Source organism: Columba livia, chromosome 17 (genome assembly GCF_036013475.1).
Source record: "Columba livia isolate bColLiv1 breed racing homer chromosome 17, bColLiv1.pat.W.v2, whole genome shotgun sequence".
Lineage (NCBI taxonomy): Eukaryota > Metazoa > Chordata > Aves > Columbiformes > Columbidae > Columba > Columba livia.
Window position 1 is genome coordinate 11,966,311 of NC_088618.1, and position 15,097 is coordinate 11,981,407.

Genomic DNA, 15,097 nt, shown 5'->3' on the forward strand with positions numbered 1-15,097 from the left:
ATTTACATTAGGAGCTTCATTTTCATAAATTAATACTGCACTAGGAGCAAAGCCACAAATCACTATCAGTCCCTTAGTAATCACGTTAGACAATTCCTTTCTATGTCCTTGTTGCACAGATTCACTCAAAGCCACAATTAAGTTTGTCACCACATCTCTGCTCTGTATTCCACTAGGTTCAGAACAGCACATTTCTGAAATACTTTTAGCCTGGAATAATACAGAATTTCTTTTATAGCAAAATATCAAAACTTACCAAAATTCTGGCTTGATGGTTACATGACAATTGGCTCTAAAAGCTCAAAATTTAAAGTGTTTGATAACGTTTTGCCTTAAAATGGCTTTGATCTCAATAGCAACTTGTTAGAAATGATGACTCTCAGTACCACTGTAACTCAAATGAACAGCGTGAAGCAGATAAGTATTACTGTATGCATTTTATGCAGCTACTGTATAATTATGTATGCAAAGTCTGAAATACCACATTATTTGTTTATAAAATACATGTAGCCCTCTTTGTACAACTAACACAGTGCTGAGATTTTGGTACCCGACAAAACAATTTCTCAGTGTGGAAACACCCAGTAGAAACAACTACCACAGTCCAGTTCAAATAAGGCGAGAGGAACCTAAAAATTAAAAAAACATGAGAAGAAAACAAGCTGACAACTGCTCTACAACAACCCTAAGTAGAAGGTATTTAAGTATAAGGGGAAATAGTATGCGAACAGAAGATTATTTCCTCTTTTCACAGGTGATTTCCTTTTTGTTTCCAGTGTAAGTTGGGGAATGACCTATTAGAGAGCAGTGTAGGGGAAAGGGACCTGGGGGTCCTGGGGACAGCAGGGTGACCATGAGCCAGCACTGGGCCCTTGTGGCCAGGAAGCCAACGGTACCTGGGGTGGGTTAGAAGGGGGTGGTCAGTAGGTCAGAGAGGTTCTCCTGCCCCTCTGCTCTGCCCTGGGGAGACCACACCTGGAATATTGTGTCCAGTTGTGGCCCCTCAGTTCCAGCAGGACAGGGAACTGCTGGAGAGAGTCCAGCGCAGCCACCAAGATGCTGAAGGGAGTGGAGCATCTCCCGTGTGAGGAAAGGCTGAGGGAGCTGGGGCTCTGGAGCTGGACAAGAGGACACTGAGGGGGGACTCATTCCTGGGGATCAATATGGAAAGGGGGAGTGTCAGGAGGATGGAGCCAGGCTCTTCTGGGTGACAACCAGTGACAGGACAAGGGGCAATGGGTTCAAACTGGAACACAGGAGGTTCCACTTGAATTTGAGAAGAAACTTGTTGGGGGTGAGGGTGGCAGAGCCTGGCCCAGGCTGCCCAGGGGGTTGTGGAGTCTCCTTCTGTGCAGACATTCCAACCCGCCTGGACACCTTCCTGTGTAACCTCATCTGGGTGTTCCTGCTCCATGGGGGGATTGCACTGGATGAGCTTTCCAGTCCCTTCAATCCCTGACTTTCTGGGATTCTCAGATTTCTAATAGCATGAGGAGAAAAAATGAAGCAGATAGCAAGTCTGTGCCACTTAAACACTCTTTATTGTATCTTATCTAAATACAGGGAGGGGTTCTATGCAGCTTTGAAATTATTTTGCCCCAAATCTTCAAAGATTTTTGAGATTGTTGTAGATAAATCCTAGAAATGGGGCTCAGAAACAAGGGAAACTGAGATCTCATAAAAGAAAAGACCAATTTTTCTTGTATTAATGGAACCTAATTTTCTAAAAAGCATGCAGTCTTTTTTGCATCACTTTTAACTAATTTAAAAAGCATTGGCATGGTAATATCAATCCATAGTAATTCACAAGTTAATAGAAACTGCAATTAAGTTGCTGTATCCCTATTTATATTACTTTTTCACAAAGATGTTCTCCAGACATGCACACAGGCTCTGTCACCACAGTTAAGATATCAGACCACAAATACACAGCATGATTTTGATAAATAAGTTATAAAAATGAAAACACAGCATATCAAATGCCACTTTTCTTAGCACGGCCCCAGAACACACGCTTATTTTTGCTGTCTGCTAATGTAGGTTAATGCACCCTTCTTCCCTCACTCCTGTGAAAGCTGAATGCTATTACCCAAAGTAGCTTTACATTAGATTAAGGCCGTTCAGAAGGATATTCTTGAAAAAAATACAGCAAACTGAAAGGGAAGAAAGGCCATAAGCCCATATTTTGTTGTCATTAAGTTAGCTGAAGATGAAATTACATTTATCAGTGTCAAGGTTTAATGCAAGGCGGCAATAAACCGTGGCAGACGCTCCCTGTTATCCCCTCACTTCCCATCACCCCTTCCCTTTAGATCGGAAAGATGATAAGAAAGAAAAGGGGAAAGGAAGAGAGACTTCGACTTCAAGTTGGAGAGTTTTAAGGGGTTTTACTAATGCTACTAATAAATAGAGGATATATACAAAATGTACAAACCCACTCTCAAGTGCTGATGTGGCGCTGGCGTCACTCAGCAGCAGAGCTGGGGCTGCGGGGCTGGCGGCTCCAGCAGCTGCAGCTCAGGCCCCGGAAGTCCCGGGCGGGACTGCACAGCAAAGCGGAACCTGGGTGCAGGATGCAGGGCCTGAGGCCTGTGGATCACAGGCAGACAGACAGACAGACAGACAGGGGCCTCTCCAGATGCCGGCCATGGGCGAAGAGAGAGTGACCCTGTGATCACCCTCTTATATAGGGGTATGACGATGATGGGATGGAATACTTCCGCTGGTCAGTTCTAGTCACCTGTTCATCCATCCCTCCTCAAACACGCCCCTCTCACAACGGAACGGGGGAAAACTCATCGGTCTTTCTTGGCTACCATAGTAATAAATCTAAACATGAGCTTCTTCAGCATTCTGTTGGTCTTCTTATCAGCACCGAGTGCAGCATCCTAGGAAAAATATGCAGGCTAAACCTCAGAAAAGTACAGCCACCTAGGAGAACTGAGCTGAAAGAAACATCACTAAAAGAGAACCGGTCTGGTTTTTAACAAAACCAGGACAATCAGTTTCATTCCCAAAGCAAGTATGTCAATGGGGGAAATGTGATCGCTTAGTTTCTTCAACAAAGGAAAAAAAGGGAGAATATTCTTCTCAAAATCTAAAAACCCTAATGCGGTTCTGATTTTGATTTCCAAACAGCTGCTCACCATGGGCACCTAAAGGGCAAAGTAGAAGTAGAAACATTATATCCTGGGTTTAGTGTCACAGACTCACACAGTCTTAAAAAAATCAAAAGTTATCAGGTATTAAAGCCATGTACCCACTTTCCACTCTGAGCCAGGTTTTAGTTTTGCAGCGAAGCAGTGGCCGTGCTCTTGGGACATGTAAGAGAGGGAACTGCCGACCACCTTGATTCCATTGAAAAATCCCAACTGGAAACAGGATTTGCAAGCGCTGGAAGACTTGGTTGCCATGTAAGTTCATTCCTCCCCCCCAAAAAAACCTTCTGATACCTTTACATTATTATAAATGTATGATAATAACACTGTATTTAAATTACAAAACATGAAGAGATATGAATCTTGATGGAGAACTTTAATATTTCTAGGACTCGCAGCTGAACTTTTACATTCGGCAGGAGGACAGCACTACTGTAAAATGAATGCCTTCTTCGTCCCTAATAGAAAAAAAACCCTTAACCATACCATGACTGAACTAAACCAAAACACAGACAAAAAGCCTAAAACCACAAAGCAAAGTAACTAAATCTCTCTGCGTTTCTTTCTGTTGCGCACCTTGCTCAAGTACCAAGGACTAAGTATATGATGTCCTTCACACTTCTATTAAAGAGCACAAAGTTAAATGAGTTCCACGTTTTTGAGAGAGATCTGAACCCTGTTCATTTTACAGCATGGTTTCAGAGATAATTCATTATCCTTTACTGTCTTGTGCGTAAAAGAGACTGCAAAAGATGTAAATACCTACTAATATACATGTAAATGCGTGCTGTGAGCCTGCTACCAGCTGTCCTTGTGGAGGATGGTTGCGCAAAATCATTTCACATGCGTCCATTATGCAGGATGATCACAATTCATGGAATAAATTTTATGATCCAAAACAATATTAAGCAACATGTAGGAAATACTAAAACCATGAAAAACGCTTTAATTTATTCATTGCCATGCATTTGTGATCTTTCCACTTTCAGAGTACAGTTTAATTGACTAGTTTAGAGACCAATTAATCCCTTTACATTTAAGTCAATCACTGAATCCTCTCCAAATAATTTAGCTTCTCCACACTGCCTCCCATCTGATGTCCCTGGAGAGTGAATGCAGTTAAAACAGGTGGCACACAAATCACGTTTAGTAACCAAGAAAGAACTGCATTAGCAGGGATATGGAGTATCAAAAATAAAGACTCACAATTCAGTCCATCAGACTCACTCTCTGTTCTCTGGTGCTCCAGCCCTCAGTCACATCCTCAATGTTCCCTCTTTTTAAAATGACAATTGCAGGTCCCAGATAATTATTTTCATTTTGATTAGCTTCTAGTCCTCATCTACCTACCGCTCCTCTCGATACAGTTCTACAGGCTTTTTGCGATGTCACCTTACTTTCCTGTTCTTCTATCTTCTGTATATGTAAAGGTTAATGCTACATTGGCCTGAATTCATTGTGGATGATGATGTCTTGTTTACCCTCCCATTTCTTGACTTGAAAGCCCAAAATTCCAGGTTCTGTCATAACCAGCTTCCTTCTAGGATTACTCTTCTGCAAGCAGGATTTCATTTCTTCTTGACAAACACACGTAACAAGTTTCATCACACTGTCTCGCTTCCTATCACTTCACAGAAAACAGAACTTCATTTTTTTCATGATGTACTGGAAAATAATTTAGTGTCAAAGATAGACAGAGCTGGATCTATCAGCCAAGGGAACCATTACTCAGATGGGTAACAGAGCGCTCCAGGCTGGGCACAGAGTGGCTGGAGAGCAGTCAGGCAGAAAGGGACCTGGGGGGACTAATGGACAGGAAGCTCAACAGGAGCCAACAGTGTGCCCAGGTGGCCAAGAAGGCCAATGGTATCCTGTCCTGTATCCAAACTAGCGTGGCCAGCAGGACAAGGGCAGTGATCCTTCCCCTGTGCTCTGCATTGGGGAGGCCACACCTGGAGTGTTGTGTTCAGTTCTGGGCCCCTCAGCTCAGGAAAGAGATTGAAGTGCTGGAGCGGGTCCAGAGAAGAGCAACAAGACTGGGGAAGGGACTGGAACACAAGCCCTATGGGGAGAGGCTGAGGGAGCTGGGCTTGTTCAGTCTGGAGAAGAGGAGGCTTAGAGCTGAGCTCAGCACTCTCTAGAACTACCTGAAGGGCAGTTCTGGCCAGGTGGGGATTGGTCTCTTCTCCCAGGCAGTCAGCAATAGGACAAGGGGGCATGGGCTTCAACTCTGCCAGGGGAAATTGAGGCTGGAGATGAGAAAGCAATTCTTTGCAGAGAGAGTGGTCAGGCATTGGAATGGCTGCCCAGGGAGGTGCTGGACTCGCCGGCCCTGGAGGTTTTTAAACTGAGACTGGACATGGCACTTAGTGCCATGATCTAGTGAACGGACTGGAGTTGGACCAAGGGTTGGACTGGATGATCTCTGAGGGCTTTTCCAACCCAGTCCATTCTGTGGCATCATCGCAAACCAGCAAACTCCAGCAACGCAAGGTAAATTCGGAAAAGAGCCAAGGAGAGTTCACCTTTTCTATAAGCTGCCAAACCAAGCAAAAAGTTTGAAAATAAAAACAATATTTGAAATAAGCTGTAGTGAAAAACGCCTCCTGAAATCACATAAAGTAAAAATGAATACAAATTAAAAGAAAATACTATGTCTGTACATCTGCCCAAGCCTTGTTGTATTTTAAACATTTATATAGACACATAATCAATAAATTATCTTAAAACTAAGTAAAGTATGTTCCAAGAACACAACTCAAGAAAATCATGTAAGGAGGAAAAATAATTATTCTATCTTACTAAATGCAAGATTTCTTGTTTACAGTTTCACCAAAACTGCTGCTAAAACAACAAAACAAACCCAACCAAACCACCACTACACAAAAACATTTCTGCGGTGAGAAGTATTTTCTAGAAATGCCTGGCATACCAATTCTGTGCCTTTGCGAGGATGAAACTACAGCTAGTGCTGCGGAGCGTGTGCCTAACCAAACAGAAAGCTCTCCTGAACAGCACCATTCACACGGGGACGCCCTGAAATAACCACCAGAGAATGGAAAAAATAAACAAGTATCAGTTATTAATCTTCAGTTTTAGCTGGGATAAGCAGTTGCTGATTCCTCCATTTGGAAAGGCATGAGAACTTGGTGCAAGCCCTAAGGAGGCTCAGTCTCTTTAAAGCCAGTGTCTTGGCCTATATTGCCATCTGTAGTGCTGACTCAGGATCTCTGCCAGTTCAAACAGCTCCTGAGGCAGGAATGTGCTGCAGCCATCAATTCTGCACTGAATTCTCACCCACGCAGAGAAATGGAATGGTTGAAACTCGAGGCTAGTCCGGCGATGCCAGCTATTGTGATGGCACATGTTTGTTTGCAAGTGAGAAAGAATGCTGTTCAAAATGACTACAATCCAAAAATGGAAACAAAATTAAAGAAATTACGCTAAGAGCTGGCTTAGTCTTTTAATGAGCATGCAGAAAGCACACTACTCTTGCAAGTGTACAGGGGTCTAAAACCACGTAATTCTGAGCTTCAGTGGACAATGCAAACCCACATGCAGGGAAAAAATACGCAGTTTGCCCTGATCATCAAACCAACCTCAACAGATAAATTGCTGGAAGGGAATCTTAATGAAAGGAAAAGCTGGACTCCATAAACTGTATGTACAACCCATAGTAGCCATACTTACACATATCTCTTAAGTGTTTAGGTTGTACACGGCTCACAAAACTTTTCTGAAAACCCATAAGACTTCATTATTTCTAACAGCTCACTGAGATTTGGCACGATGTTCCTTCAGGTCAGAAACATTTTCTTTATGCTTTCAATTAAACACTGTTTAAATGTGACTGAATTACAGGGTGAAGAAAAAATAAAGAACCACTTCCCAGTTCTGGCCCTTCCTCCTCCTGCCTGGTAACCTGACCACCTGCCAACATTTCTGAACCTTTAAACTCAGGTCCATGCTACAGCTGTTACCATCCCATGCCTGAAGAACCCAGAAACAGAAAACACAGGTGCTACCAGTAAACGTGGGAGAAGGGAAATGAGTGAGACTGAAAGCACATTGATATCCCTCAGTACAGACTGCAGCTTCAGGATCCAGGTTTTTCAGTCTAGCCTACAGAAAATGTCTTATACCATAATTAATAAAAGAAACAAAAGGAGTTGCACATGTATTTCTTCTACTCTAAGGTTTCTTTAAGCTTCTCACTTTCACAAGTCATAGTAAGCAACTCCTCATCAGCTATAAAGCACACACAGTTTATTCAGAAGCTGTTTTGTCAGATTAAATAAACATCTTCACCTCCAAGGAATCAACTTCCACTGATCCCCATTGCCCCTCTGAAAGAATCTATCTCAACTTTGTCTGACGCGAGGTGGTTTATTTAGGTGGAAATTCTCAATGAAAGGCTGGCATGTTATGTTTTATACTATACTTGTTATTTCACTGGAGCTCAGGATGAGCAAGGCAGCCCAAGAATCTTCTTTGTTAGTCGGTCAGAATTTCTGGAACAGTTGAAGGAAACACACCTGCGAGTCTTCCCAGCACCTTTATTCACCACGGAAAAGAACAAGTGCTGTTGTAAAGAGCTGCAAGTTACAAATCAAGATACTGAAAGGAATGGTTGAAGATCATCCCCACCAGGCAAATCCCCAAAACATCAGCAAGAGTCCCTGGTGCCTCTTCCCACGCTGGTCTCTGTATCAGCACACGTTTCCCTCACCCGCTGATCAGTCTGCTCTCTAGAGCTGTCTGGATCCACCACACCACAGCAGTCACAGCATATGTGCTGTCCTGGTATCCTCTGCTTCAAAGGCAAGAGAGCTAACAGCAGAAAATCGACACTTCTCACTAACGCTGAGCTACTCTTGTTTTTTTCCACCCCTGACATCTGAAGACAGGCAGAATCTTCACAATACTGTGTTTACATGCCCTGTGTAGGAGCGAGTCGCTTCCTTTTGAAAATATTCTGGTAAATGGTGGGATTGTTCACCGCTCTGATTTCTATCTGGAAACATGAGAGGGTTTTTGAAGATGTGAGTACAATAGGCTGAAAACCTTAACACTGTTCCCACAGAGATGTCAGGACTCCATCAGGCACTTAAACAGCTGTTTGCACATAGACCTTTATCGAGCCCCTTTGTTTTAGCACAATCAACTACTGCACAGGATACGTCCACTATTCTAGAAAAAAGAACACGTAAATACACATGAACAGAAAAGAGCAAAGTCAGAGTGAAGGTTATAATGTGTGATCTTTTGTGTGGAACAGGTTGGTAAGACTAAAAATGAAAACAAAGGAAAGGACTAGAGAATGTTCAAATTATTTAACTATTTCCTTTAGGGTATATGATTTTCTCAATACACACATTACCCACCCAATTTAACTGGAAGTAAAACACAAGCCTTCTTTCAATCCTTAGTGACCTATTAAAAAGTTCCACTGTAAAACGAGTCTGTTTTCAGGCATTAGGAAGGTCTTGAGAATCAGAGACACCATTATTTACAAATGGCAATAAATACATTGGACAGAAAGGTACTACCAGTTTCTTTATTCTAGCTTTAAAACTTTTTTGACCTCATTGTCATGGAGAAGACAGAACCAGCCTATGGAAATGACCTTAGCAACAGAATGGCAAAAAGGTTACGTAGACACTTGAAATTTACACCAGAATTTAAGTCTAAAATGTAAGAGGTAATTGCTTGCACAAAACCAGTACAGAATGGAGTCACACCAGGTTGTTTAAAAATATCTGTAAATTCAGCCTGTTTTCAGCTTGAAGGGGTAAAGAGGCAATTGCTGCCCTGATGACATCTCACCTGCATCTTTACTACTTAAACCCGTTACCATAGCAACTGCTCCGCTCCCAGTGTCACCAAGCAGTCACTGCCTGGAACTAGAGTTTGGCACAAGCCAAACAACTATATACTTCAGATAGAGAGAGAATGGGAACAAGTTTTATTTCACAAGGGTTAAAACAAAGGCCCTTTCCTCCCTGCAACTGCTTCTGTTTTGTTACCATGGACTTCCACAAACCTGCCAGTAAACACTACTGAATTTCAGAGAATGTGCCAGTATTTGGGATCATATCCTCAGCTAGATGAAGAGCAAAATGAGTGCAGATGGATATGGGTTTATTTTTAGGCAGGGTGTCTACTGTTCCTTTGAGAAAATCCAAAGCCTGGAAAGTGCACTGCTGATAAGACCTCACTGTGGCAAAAGCAGAGCAATTTGGGGGAAAAAAATCTAAAATCTTCCACTTGTAAAAAAGGTTTTGCATTAGAATTTCCGGTTAAGTAAATTCTTTTATTTTTCCTTTTTTCATGACAGATGACAAGTACCCAAGAGTATATTGAGTACACTGGTACATAACTCTGAGGAACATTTAGTCCAGAGATGTAACCACAAATTAAAAAGTTCTCAGCAAACTCTGTCTACAGCCTTTTGTTTTCTCGTGAAGTTTCTCAGACACTAATTACAAAACCTGTACATGTGCTTCAATTTTAAACCATATCATTTTACAACTGATGGATGAAGGAAACGTACTAAGCAAGATTTTCAGGAGAGTGTATCATTATCTTCTATGAGTGATTTGGAGTCAGATTCAGGGAATTACTTTCAAATTCACAAACTATTTATACCAGGACAGTGTGCATTTCTACTGAGGCTAACACTTTTGGAAACCCTCATGCTAGATGGTTTTGAAAATCAGGCTACAAGCATTTGTCTTCCACACACAATTAAAAGACCCATCTTCTTTTATGCTTTAATTTTACCAATACATCAATAATAATAACAGCATTTACTTCAGGAAGATGTGGCTTTATTTTCCTTTAAAAAATAATTATTGGGAAGAAACCTGTCATCTGTACTGTTAACCCTGTCAGAGAAAATGCAACAGATTCAATGTTTCTTAACATTTCTCTTTGCACGCGAGAAACACAGAATTCCCTTGTACAGAAAAAAAAAGCCTAGAATGAGGCCTGATAATTCAGGTCAAACATGGAGCGCACGTTGGACTTACATTATATTTCTTAAAATAATCTGTTTAAAACAATAATACAAAAGTAGATCATAAATAGGCACTATCAGGCTTAAATATCTTTAAATACCTTTAATCTCTGGATTAAAACGTAAAGTATCATGACTGCATTTTCATTTCATAACACAGCAGATTCTTCCTGCTCTCAGAATCACATACAATTACTCTTCGGGATGATCACCTTTCTGTGTCCTTTCCCTTCTCCCCACCTCAATAATATTGACTACAAAATAAGGAAAAATAAACTTTGAATGCTGCTTCATCTCACTTGTCCCCTCTTCATGGAAAACAATGGGACATGCCCTGTCTCTCTCCCTTCCCCCCAGCCTCCAAGCTCTTCCATCTTCCTGCAACAAGGGCCAGCGGAAGGGGGCGGCTGTGGGGGGAAGCTCCTGTGGGGGGAAGCCCTTGCTGGATGCTGAGGCAAACCCCAGCTCCATCTTCACCGAGTCCCCCCGTGCCAGTCCAGCAGCAATATGTGATGTTACACATAACAACAGATGCCAGACAAGGCCAGGGACACAGCAGGTACAGAAGCGTGGGGAGCAAAAGCCTGCACATCCGTGTACATATGTATCAAATACACATAATTCGATAGAGAGCTGCAAAGTGTGCAGACAGCTGAGTAAGCGTATACCTACATGGTATCTGTATTTTGGAAATGGGCTGTAACTCCTCTGTAATTAGACTAGACCGTTTACAGCTTCATAAATGTCTATGGTATTTTGCAACTAAAAACCTACCGTGTTTTATCACAAGGTAACACTGGTAGGCATGTTGGACAACTTTAGATCCGAATACTATGAATGTAGATTCAAAGTACGTCTACTGTTTATTGGTAATGTATTTGCAAAGAAAATCACACGGGTACTTTCTGTCAAAGAGCAGAAAACAGATAGCATGTCAGAAGCTATAGAAGATTTTGCTGCATTCCTGCTGAGAACTCTGCTTGTTAGACACAGCATTCATTTACGTCTTGTTCCTGTCTACTAAGAGCAGCCCAAACTGAGCACATCCCTGATAACGAAACCTTCCCGTTTGACAGAAGAAACAATCCCAATTCCAGTACCACCTATGTCACTGAAGAAATGACCATTCTGTACTTGAACAACACTGGAGTAAAATAAATGAATACTGCTTTTAAAATAACACTGTACCTCCAGCAGGTCCAGCGTTAGTTTAAATAAATAGTTTATGAGTTTGGTATTTAGCTGTAAAATGCTCTTCACATACCTACATGGAGCAGAGAACTGCTGCTTCCAGCCATTAGCGCTTCACAGCTACCTATGCACTGTAATAAATCCACAGAGTGGAAGCATAAAGAAAAGTAATGCTATTACAGATTAGGAAAAGCTAGATGCCAATCAGCTTAAATAAAGCAACTGAACAATTGGCCTAAGGAATGTTTTCTAATAAACAACAGATCCTATTTCAGCAAAGGAAAAAGAATTAAGTCTATGCCAATATTCTACAGTGCTTATTAACACAACTCTGAAAGGCTAAGGAAGAAATATCAGGCTTTTTAAACCACACAATTCTGAATTATGTGATTCTGTAAAATTACCATTATTTTTATGGGCTGTGAGCTACAGACCTATGAATTTTAACCCCATTAAAGTTTTAACTTTTCTTTCAAGATTATTTTACTCTGAATTAAACAAAAAATAAACTAAAATGCACAACCATTAAACGGACACACCTTTTTCCCCCACCATGAAAGCAAAGTTCCAAGAAGAAAAAGCACTTACTGCTTTATAAAATAGATATCTCCGCAGCTACAGTGAGCAGCTTGCTGAAGCACTACTTAATCGTGCTACACTTGGTGGGGAATAGAATCTCTAATAACCGAGTACCAAGAGCACCTCTGTTTCTGAAAAACATTTTGCATCAAATGCATCAAATGCATCCTGTAAATTTTACTTCAGTAGCCTGCAGAGAGGGTAAGAGCTCACTGTTTACTGGGTAAGACTAAGATATCAGAACAGAAGACAATATCAAAACAGCCATTTTCTAACTTCCACACAATTACTACAATTTAGGACTGAAAAAGGTAAAACAAATACAAAGCTCTAAAATTGTTCATAAAGTTAAGATACTACAGTAAGCGATTAAGAAACATATCCAGTGCAGAAAATGCTTTCTTGTTTCTTCTTATACACGGTCTGCTTCAAGAATGAAATAAAAAAGCAGATGTAGGAAATAATTCTTTAGATACATCCATAAAGTTACATTCATTTAGCTTAACTGCACAGAGGCAAAAATAACGACATCACTGTAGGAATTTCTTTAAGACATGGCAAACACTGCAGAGAGGAATGCAGACAAGCAAGGAACAACTTCACACAAGATTCTGTTTTAATTTCATTCCCATTGCACTATTAGCTACCAATAATGACAAGCTGGCAAAACAAGTATGTCTCTTACCAGGTGCCCGTGCTTTACTGCTCAAAGGAGACAAGTTTTGCCCAGAAAAAAAGTTAAGATTTCAAGTTAGTTAAGATTTAAAGCTGGTATGTATTGGTATTCATAATAAAACTGTATTTGCAGCTACTACACTGTTACATAGCTGAACAATGTTTGATGTGGTCTTTACACTGTTCCAGTTTCTGGAGTAACTGGGCTCAGCACTAATTGCCCCAGTACCCCCCAGCCCCGCTGCCAGCCCCATGGCACCCCAGGGCTGCTCAGCGCACACATCCAGTCATTCTCAGCATCCACTCTTCAGCAGAGCAGGATTCCATGAGAAGCAGATTTCTACCCACAAAACAGAAAATACTAAATATATGAATGAATGAATTTGAAGGATTTCTGCAAAACCAGGATTAGCACTATAATGAGAGAAATAAGAGAGCCTTGCAGGGCATGCTGGAACAGGGAAAGGAAACATTTATATTCTCATCTCATCACTGTCACTTTCGGTCAAACTCCATCACTTAGACTTATATACACAACTTAACCCAACTACACCTACATTTGTTAGTGAGATGAAGTTTAGTAAGCAACTTCATAAAGCCCTTAGAGTATCCAAATGAAGAAAAGAAACAAACCAAAGAGCAGAACATTTATGATCTCGAGGAAGTAAAAGATCATACACCATGTCTTACCTCCTGGTCAAAGCCCAAAGCACCAGAAGCAGCAGTCCAGCAGTTTTTAGTTATTTAGTGTTATTCCGCTCCAACCATCAGCAACACAATTCAATAGAAATCACTCAAACTTCAAAAAGAAAATGAGCCCTCTCCCCCATCTCCAACACAAATCCAGCTACATTAATAAGGGCTGGGAGTGTTTTCATACTTTCTTGGTACCTCAAGGGCCTATAAGGAGCAAAGTGTCTACATTTCTTCTGCATTATGTAGACAGTTTTTCCCTCTTTTAGATGCTGTTAGTTAAGACAAGCTTTTGGAGAAAAGAATAAAAGCTTCCCTGCAATATGAAATTTTACACAGTTCTTGTGCAAAAATGAAGTGTAAAATTAATGTTCAAAGTGTTAGGTTTGTTTTTACATGGGCAATACATAAGTGAAAGAAGTTGTGAAGATTTTATATTTACACAGCCAGCAACTTCCAACAACTATCAGTAACAGGATAATTTGTTTCTGTCAGCGTGTTAGAAATTTCTGTATAATGCCTACATTATGGAAAACATTACACATTTGTATTTTACATAACTATAACTTTCAACAACTATCTGCTTAGAAGAAGAAACATTTCAATGATAAAAATGAAATTATATCTTTGTGAAAATATATTTCCATATTCATCTATAAAGATTGGTTTTGTCACATAAGTATGCAGTTTCAAAGTGAGACCTCTATCAAAAATCCTGCATGAATCACAGAATCCCAGAATGCCAGGGGTTGAAGGGCCCTGGAAAGCTCATCCAGTGCAATCCCCCCATGGAGCAGGAACACCCAGATGAGGTTACACAGGAAGGTGTCCAGGCGGGTTGGAATGTCTGCACAGAAGGAGACTCCACAACCCCCCTGGGCAGCCTGGGCCAGGCTCTGGCACCCTCACCCCCAACAAGTTTCTTCTCAAATTCAAGTGGAACCTCCTGTGTTCCAGTTTGCACCCATTGCCCCTTGTCCTATCACTGGTTGTCACCAGAAGAGCCTGGCTCCATCCTCCTGACACTCCCCCTTTCCATATTGATCCCCAGGAATGAGTCCCCCCTCAGTCTCCTCTTGTCCAGCTCCAGAGCCCCAGCTCCCTCAGCCTTTCCTCACACGGGAGATGCTCCACTCCCTTCAGCATCTTGGTGGCTGCGCTGGACTCTCTCCAGCAGTTCCCTGTCCTGCTGGAACTGAGGGGCCACAGCTGGACACAATATTCCAGGTGTGGTCTCCCCAGGGCAGAGCAGAGGGGCAGGAGAACCTCTCTGACCTACTGACCACCCCCTTCTAACCCACCCCAGGTACCATTGGCTTCCTGGCCACAAGGGCCCAGTGCTGGCTCATGGTCACCCTGCTGTCCCCAGGACCCCCAGGTCCCTTTCCCCTACACTGCTCAACCTACAGCTAGTTTAACCCACAGAAGTACTGTGTAAGTCTGGGAGGCTGGCAGCTGCATAATGGCAAGCAACCACCAATTAAATGTTGCACATAACCTTCTACAGGAAGTTTTAGTATATCTTTAGTATATCTTCTTATTTCAATCACACCACTAGTCCTCCATCAAACTTAAAGGGAAGCTGTTCTATCTGGAAAAGAGGGAAGAGAATAAGAAACAGCTCATCTCACTCAAGACATCTAGTCAGCTCTCCTGACCCATTTCACTGGTTTCTTCTTGGGGAAAAAAATAAACCACCAAAAGAACGAATATAGTTATTTATCTTAAGCTGAAAACAGCACAGAAACCCTAGAGATGACTTTCAGCTGTAAAAATCCTAATG

At 41.6% G+C, this 15,097-nt stretch overlaps 1 protein-coding gene and 1 long non-coding RNA gene across 2 annotated transcripts in view; one reads left to right on the forward strand and one right to left on the reverse strand.

Moving 5' to 3' along the window:
• Nucleotides 1–15,097, reverse strand: part of MED13L (mediator complex subunit 13L) — a 189,757-nt gene that overhangs the window by 59,638 nt on the left and 115,022 nt on the right. The gene's annotated exons all lie outside the window — the stretch shown is intronic.
• LOC135575648 (uncharacterized) overlaps nucleotides 14,263–15,097 on the forward strand; it is a 270,723-nt gene continuing 269,888 nt past the window's right edge. The window contains exon 1 of the long non-coding RNA XR_010466821.1: nucleotides 14,263–14,692. This is a non-coding gene — a long non-coding RNA (uncharacterized LOC135575648). The remainder of the gene's footprint in view (nucleotides 14,693–15,097) is intronic.